Source organism: Nuphar pumila, chromosome 11 (assembly GCF_984573655.1).
Source record: "Nuphar pumila chromosome 11, dmNupPumi1.hap1.1, whole genome shotgun sequence".
In the NCBI taxonomy this organism is placed as follows: domain Eukaryota; kingdom Viridiplantae; phylum Streptophyta; class Magnoliopsida; order Nymphaeales; family Nymphaeaceae; genus Nuphar; species Nuphar pumila.
This window is the reverse complement of record NC_143259.1, coordinates 103,662,035-103,670,359: the sequence shown is the minus strand read 5'-3', so window position 1 is coordinate 103,670,359 and position 8,325 is coordinate 103,662,035. Positions and strand designations below refer to the sequence as shown.

At 36.6% G+C, this 8,325-nt stretch overlaps 1 pseudogene; it reads left to right on the top strand.

Moving 5' to 3' along the window:
- Positions 1-425: 425 nt before the first annotated feature.
- On the top strand, positions 426-7,843 carry LOC149822658 (transcription factor JUNGBRUNNEN 1 pseudogene; annotated as a pseudogene).
- The last annotated feature ends 482 nt before the right edge of the window (positions 7,844-8,325 follow it).

Genomic DNA, 8,325 nt, shown 5'->3' with positions numbered 1-8,325 from the left:
GGTGGACAAAACACAAATTTTTGTGATTTTAAAAAATCGTACTCTTTTTTGTTGAAAAAATACGATCCAAGAGTTGCTTCTTATTAAATCGAACCATGATGAATCCATCTATAAGGTCAGATTTGATCAAAACAACTTTTATCATAAGATTCAAGAGGCGTATGAAGATGGGGGATGAGTGGAACTGCACTAAAAAAAACTGTTAAGGAATCAAAGTCGAGAACTTGAGGGTATTATTGGATTTCTTCTATTATATATGGCCCAGTGTCTATGGATCCAGGAATACCAGCCGTTGTGACTTGACCAGAAGGAAATTCAAGTATACACTACCAACTCCAATTTGATATCTATAAAGAAGGAAGCTCATGAGCAGAACACCTTCAACATGTCTGCATAGAAGATAGAAAACAGAGAGAGAAAAGGAAATGAGTGCACAGAAGCTGAACGGTGGTAATATTGAAGATGATCTTCCTCTTCCTGGGTTTCGATTCCATCCCACGGACGAAGAATTGGTTGGTTTTTACCTTCGCAGGAAGGTCGAGAAGAAACCCATCTCGATTGATCTCATCAAGCAGATTGACATCTATAAATATGATCCATGGGATCTCCCTAGTAAGTATATTTTTAGTCTTCTCATCAAGTTATGTTATTCTTTTTGTTTTTCTGAATGAAGTTCTGTTAATCTGTTAGTTGAGGTCTAAATCCATAGAAACTTGTTAAATTAATTCGTTGCTCTCTCTCTCTCTCTCTTAAAAAAGAAAAGCAAGTGTATGGTAAGTTTTTCAAAGGGAGTTCCTCTTATTCTGTATACTCTACAAAAGAAAACTTAATTTTGAGGGGCTTCCTTACAAAACAGAAAGAAAGGAGAGAAAAAAATTCTATCCTGGCTGGCTAGGTAGCTTCTGCTAGTAGAAGCTTTTGTTTCCGAGAGAGAGAGAATTCTTCTTCTTAATATCTGTCATAGTTCTCTTTCAAGCAGCTGTATATATATGATTCAATTATTGACATAGGTTACAATTTTTTCTCATTTTCTGATTAAGATACCAATTACCGTATGTTTATATGAATATAAGTAGCATGTCTGTGTAAATGTTGACTGATTTTTTTTTTGTTTTCGCCTTTTGGTTCTTGTGGTTGTAAAGAAGTGAGCACAGTTGGGGAAAATGAATGGTACTTCTTCTGCATGAGGGGAAGGAAGTACAGGAACAGCATCAGGCCCAACAGAGTGACAGGGTCAGGGTTCTGGAAGGCAACTGGGATTGACAGACCTATCTATTCGGTCACTCAGGGCAAGCATGAGTGCATTGGGCTCAAGAAATCCTTGGTCTATTACATAGGAAACTCAGGCAAAGGCACCAAAACCTACTGGATGATGCATGAATTTCGCCTTCCCACCGGAGGAAAGTGCACCACCACCACCAACCTCACCAATACAAACAAGAACATGCAAGAAGCAGTAAGATCTCTCACTCTCTCTCTCAACTAAGGCAGGAATGGGGCTCGAGGTGGGGCAGGTTGGGTTTAAAATACCTGTTACCAAACCAACCAATTCTATCAGGGTAGACAGGTCATTCAAGATGTGCTCGATAGCTCATCCGAGCTTAAGACCAAGGTTCAAGCTCAGCTCATTTATAAAGCAGGCAAGCTCGAGTCAAGCTTTAATCCAGCAGAGCCCGAGCTGGCTCAATTAGTTGTGCATCCCTACTTGAAACAAGGCCGAAGCTGAGTATACTTTTGTTTTAGGATTTATAACCCAAAGAAACCACACCCATCACAAAGACCTGATCGGGCTGGCTCAGCCTGCCATACTTACAGTCATCGTTCCGGCAGCGTAAAACTCTGACTAGGATCCCTGCCCCCCAAAGCCTATACTAGGTGTTGGCTTGTGCATAGGCACCCATAAAAATCGAACCTTGACTGCCCATCTAGCCAATCAAGGTCCCCACCCCACTGCGCCAACCCCTCTCGGGGCAAGCTGGGTTTACTTCCTGTGGGCAAATTGGTGATGTGGTTTTTTGATATTCATGCTCACAAGAACGTAATTAAGGTGGGTTATCCGAACTTGAAGGCATGGGCATGAAAAAAGTCTGACCTGGATATATTCAATATATAATTTTGCCAGAAATCTGACCCAACTTGTTGACTCGAGTATTTTATATGTATTTTTTAGTGTAAATATATGTTTTATACTACCTTTAAATTATACGCGTCGAAAAGGTTCGGGCTTGAGATTCATTTTCTTGACCCAGAATAATCCAGATAGGGGTATACCCAAATCCAACTAGTTGTTATTTCAACTGGTTCGGATAAATCCAAATCAAACACAAACCGGACCCATTGGCAGATACACTTTTGTATCATGTTTGCAAATATCGGTTTATTTTTTTTGAAAAGTGAGGAAAAGACAAGACACTTTATCAGCTGATGAAAATGTTACGTGGAATGAATTAATTTTTCTTATTTTATTTTTCCTTTATGACATTTTTATCTTAATATTGCTCATGCTTTTGTCGATAAAATTGCGAGAAAAATCAAATATTTTCAATTTGTCGTGAGAAAAAACTTGGCATTATTTTCCCATTTTTAACTGACTTTGCGCAACTGACTACTCCCTCTCTCTCTCTGGCCAAGAGTAGGGCTGTCAACGGGTCAGGTTCCGACCCAGGTAGAACCAGACTTAGACTCGATTTTTGGGTATGGTATCGGGTTTAGATCCGAATCTAATCGGATCTACTATATCCATACCCCATAAAACCATATTTTTTATTATTTTTATATTGAAAAATTGTGGGTCTTAATCAGAACTCGGGTCGGGTATAAAATTTTACAAACTATACTCGAGTCCATTATTAATCAGACCTTCAGGTCCGGACCCCGGTCTTAATCTGGTCTTCTTATTTATCACCATACTCGAACCCTGTAGGGTTTGGTTCGGGTTAGGTTCTGGCTGATCAGTTCACACCCCTATATAGGAGGTTGTGCACTTGCATACACACATGGTGTGAATGTGTTTCTTGTCAAGCTCACATGCTTCTCTCTCTCTCTCTCTCTCTCTCTCTCCATATATATGTGTAGGGGTGGGCAACGTGCCGGGTGGCCTGATGGGCCAAGCCGACCCGGCCTGCCATGGGCCGGGTTTGGGTCAAGGTTTTAGGTCCGAACCCGTTAGCTACTGGGCCTGTTATATACATGGGCTGGGTCTGGGTAAGCCCGATGGGTCTGAACTATTTTTAAAATTTTAATAATATAAAAATTTTAAAAATTAATTAATTGAATAGTAACTTGACAACTATTATTATTTACCTAATTAGTTAAATTAATTTTATGAAAACTAAAAAGATAATTAGTTGGTTACATGAAACTTGTTGTTTATTTATTATTTACCTAATTAGTTGCACTAATTAGCTGGTTTTGGGGTGGGACGGGCTTTGCATTAACACATTGAGCCAATGGGCTGGGTCATGGGCTGCTCTTCAAACCTGAGCTTATTAAGAACCGGGTCATGCCTTGTTAGTAAATGGGCCCGGTCATCTCCGAGTAGGGCCGCTCTTAAAGCTCAGCGGGCTGAGCTCTAAACGGGCCCGGCCCGGCCGGCCCGATGCCCATCCCTGTATGTGTGTTGGTGCATGCTCGTACATGTGCTTATGTTCTGGCAATCATTAATTTAGTTCTTAGCGTGCTTACCAACTAAACTTAGACTTTTACAAACTAATTAACTAGTTTGCATTGCATAAGATAAACTGGAAGGAAATTTTGTGGAGGTAGACTTTGCTCTGGTCATATTGTTACAGTGTTGCACATAGGGACCATTTTTCAAAATTCAACCAAAATGAAATTCACGAGACAATATAAGAGCTTTTCCAGACCTGTAACCCTACGGATTTTCTTAATCTAATTAACTTTTTTCTATTTTCTTATTTTTTTTATTCGAAAGCTGACTTAAGGCTACAAGCAATATGGTTATAATCCTTATCCACCTTTTAGCATTCAAACCTAGAGAATGGAAAAATGATGTTGAGAAGCATCGACTTGTAAACGAGTTGGAGGTGAAGAAGAAGAAAACACAAGCACTAGGTGGTTTGGTTTATGAGAGCTACATCCACAGTGAAAAACCTCACAAACACTCAGTGTACTACAAGAATGAGGGTCAATAAGCAGTGACTTTTGTCGTTGCTACTATCTTATTATTACTGCTATAGATCTATAATAGCGATAAAAATTGACCGTCAATTTTTTTTTACCTTAGTTAAGTAATAATGGTGACATTTATAGGTCGTCGTTAATGTGTGACCCAAGACTTATGAAGAATCTTGTTAGAACTGAGAACACTAATAACGGCAACCCACCCTATAACGGTGACATTTTTGTATCGCCATTATAGCCTGTAACAAAGAAAATTAACTCGCCGTCATAGTCGATAACAGTGAGAAGTAAGTCACCATTATAAACTATGATGAAGGCAATTAAGTCGCTGTTATAGGTTATAACAACGACATATGGTTAAGGTCGATAACGGCCACACATGAATGTTGTTGCTATAGGCCTTAAACCTACAAAAATAAATTTTTTTTATATTAGTTTTATTTTTTATATTATATTAAATAAAATAAAAAATATAATTTAAATACATTTCAAACATCTTCAAACATACATCCATTCAAATATAAACATACAATTGAAACATAAATTTAAATATAAACATACACTAGTCTTTATACATCCTGAAATATACATACACTTTTCCAATCTCCTCAAACATTCATCCTCTTCAACCTGCTCAAACATACATTAATTAAAATATAAACATACGCTTCGAACCTCAATTCAAATATAAATATACACTAGTGTTTATACATCTTGAAACATATATTCAAATATAACCGTACACTTCTCCAACCTCTTCAAATATTCATCCTCTTCAACCCCCTCAAACATTCAACTTCAGATATGCATTCAAATATAAACATACACTTTAAAAAACAAACACAATTTAAATATAATGTTAAGATTAATACAAAACAAAATAATAACATATAAATACCTTAAATATCCTGCTTGTTGAACATATTGAATCTAGTTATTTTTCTTCATATTTAACCTACCATGAGATGCCAGTTTTCCTCATTATATTAATTCCAAACTGCAATCTTTGTTAGTATATAAAATTATTGAAAATTTTGTATATGTGAACCATAAGCAAGAAATTTAAGAAAAAAGTTTGCAGCGCCACGGAAATTCTATACTAATCATTTGAACTGAGAGGCATCAACAAAAAGCAGCAGCCTATATAGTTTCTATAAAAAAATACGAGGAGTAAGTAGTTGTTTTTGCCATATCTAGGTGCAAAGCATGAGCATCTAAGCAGTTCTCCTTTCCGTCCGTGTGCATGTAGCTATAACTAATTTGTGAACAAGTTTTGATGCTACCTCTAGCCTTTGCCTGCGGATCATTAATGATATATTTTGTAGTCAATTAAATTCTCATGCTTTGGATTCATATCTCCAGCTTGCCACCATTCCTGGTATTTACAAAGTCAGTATTGTGCCTTGTTGCTATATATTTAATAATGCCCATACAACCAAAAAGAAATAATTGCACCAATTCGTTTGTTACTAAGGGCTACCAATTTTTAACAGGGCTACCAAAAATTGTTCGTTGTGGGCTTTTAAAATAGTAGGCTATAATGGAAATAGAAATATCGCCGTTATAGAGAAAAGGATATAACTGCGATCAAAATGTTGCCATTATAGAGAATGACTATAACGACAGAATTTTTATCTCGCTGTTATATATCAATAGTGGTGATATTATATGCCTGTTAAATATTACCAGAAAAGTTTTTTAACAACAATAATTATTGGTCATATAATGTCACCGTTATAGAGAAAGGCTATAACGGCAAGATTTATATCTCGCCTTTATATATAATAGCAGCACTATTATATGCTCGTTAAATATTGCCATAAAAGTTTTTAACGGCTCTATAATATCGCCGTTATAAACATACCTATAGCGGCGATATCTAAAGTTGCCATTATAGGTATGTTTATAACGGCGACATATGTAACGACCATATAATGTCATTGTTATAAATTACCCATAACGGCGATATCTAAAAGCACCATTAAAGACATATTTTTAACGGTGACATTTGTGCATGGCCAAGACATTCACGGGGATTTCTAAAGTCGCCGTTATTGCTAAGTTAATAGTAGCAACTTTTTTTAATTGCCGTTAAAGAGTCACAGCTATTGTCCCTAATCCTTGTAGTGACGGTGAGGTGATCCTGCTTTCATTGAATATATAGGAGGCTTACATTCGTTAGTAAACTCCTTAGGACTCTTTATCAATTGTAGGAATCCTCTCTTTTAACCACGTCAGGTTCTCTCTCTATGGTAGGGCGAATGCTATTAGTTAAGCACTCTCTTTCATGTATCTTGGTTCATTTTTCTATGGTTTTCACTATTCCGAGTAGAGTGGAAAATAGATTGAGAAAGATCTTTCAAAACTTCCTATGGTGTGGTGGGCGGGATGATGGCAAGAGAAGTTTAGTTAGTTGGGTTGTGGTGGTGCAGGGTATTAAGAATATCAAGCTACTGAATTTAGCTTTGGTCCATCAAGTAGCCTTGGAGGGTAATCGTATTGAAGAAAGCCTAGTAACTCATGTACTTAAATATAAATATGAGCTGTTAGGGTGGCCATGGGGTTGGGTGGAGAATTGCAAATGAAGAAACGGATCATGTTTGAGGGTAGTTTTGTAATTTTACCTTTATATTAGGTTGCCCTAAACTCCTCGGTTAATTGTCTTCCTGACAGAACCCTTTGGGAAAAGGGTCTGCTGCTAAGAGGTTCTGTTTTTGGATGGTTGCTGATTCACGAGAGGGTGAAAACTCAAGCAAAGAGGTATTGTTTTATGTCCCTTTCCAATAAACAGATATCATGGGTAAACTGAGTTTTCAACTTAATAACAAACATATTGTTTTATGTCCAAGGGAATGATTTGTGGATCAGTCTGTCTAGTGAAAGACATGCATTAGATTTGGAGAAGCTGCTGTTTAAACGTTTTTAGAGGCATTTAATATATTCTGACCCACATTGCATGAAAACTATACAATAAACAAAACAATTAGTTCCAGTATGTTTCTTTGTAATACATCTAGAGGATTTGATTGAGCGAATAATAGCTATAACTATGAATATCTTCTAGACACTATGGTAGTACCAGTAGCACCAGTTATAGGTCCTATATACATTTCAATCCTTTGAATGCTGTTATCATTAATATAAACGGTTTAAAGTTAGATTGACCATATATATTATATTTTCATTAAAGCATCTTCCCTGCTCTCTATTTTTTATGTCAATATGACCTTGAATATGGTGTCTCAAATTTATTAAATAAATATGTTTCTCATACATTTCATAAACTACAATCTATCATTATATCGACTTGATATTATTTACTTATAGTTGGGCGTTTTGCCATAAGCAGGAAACATGGACCATCTGCAGAATATTCAAGAGGAAGGTGACCTATAAGAGGTATGCTCAAGAGCTTAGAGAGTCCTCCATCAAAGAGAGCCCCACAGATTGCAGCTCTATCACATTCTGTGATGAATCAGTTACCAAGGATCATTCCTGTGGCCGTGGATTATGCAGTGCAGATAAGATTGAAAAGATGTCTCTCATAACAAATCAAATTGAAGATAGAAGGCAATATTTTTCAGACCAGGCTCCATTAGCAGCTTTGAATCCAACCTTCCACAGCACGCCGGCAGGAGAATTCAGGAGAGACAGTGTTTGGGATGACATTAGATCAATTCTTGATTTATCAGATCCTTAGATTGTGAATGGCTGTAGATACTCTTGAATGTAGGGGACTAGTACTCCTTGAGCTTATGCATGCATAAAATAACACACTTGAGTCTGATGAAAGGCTCATCTTGATCAAAGGAGCACTGAGTTTGATGTGAATCTTAATAGAAAGATGTAATATTTTTTTGTGATGATTTTGTTTGGTTTTGAAGCTGTTCCTGAACAACTACTTAATGTTTGAGTAAACATGTATTTCTAAGAGAGCGAGTTTGCAGAAATGTTGAAAGATGTGAAACAACTCTAATATTTAGAATATTTAAATAAAAAGAAGTTTAAAAATTGTCCTAAGGCAATTCACCCTCAAAATGATCAAGTGTCCAGTGATATGAACTCATACACAGGCCTTAACCTGCATTGTTTTTATTAAACTTTATACTTTGGAAACCAACACAATTATACTAATGATATGTCCTCCTTTAATTAGGGTAGAACTACCTTTTCTTAAAGCAA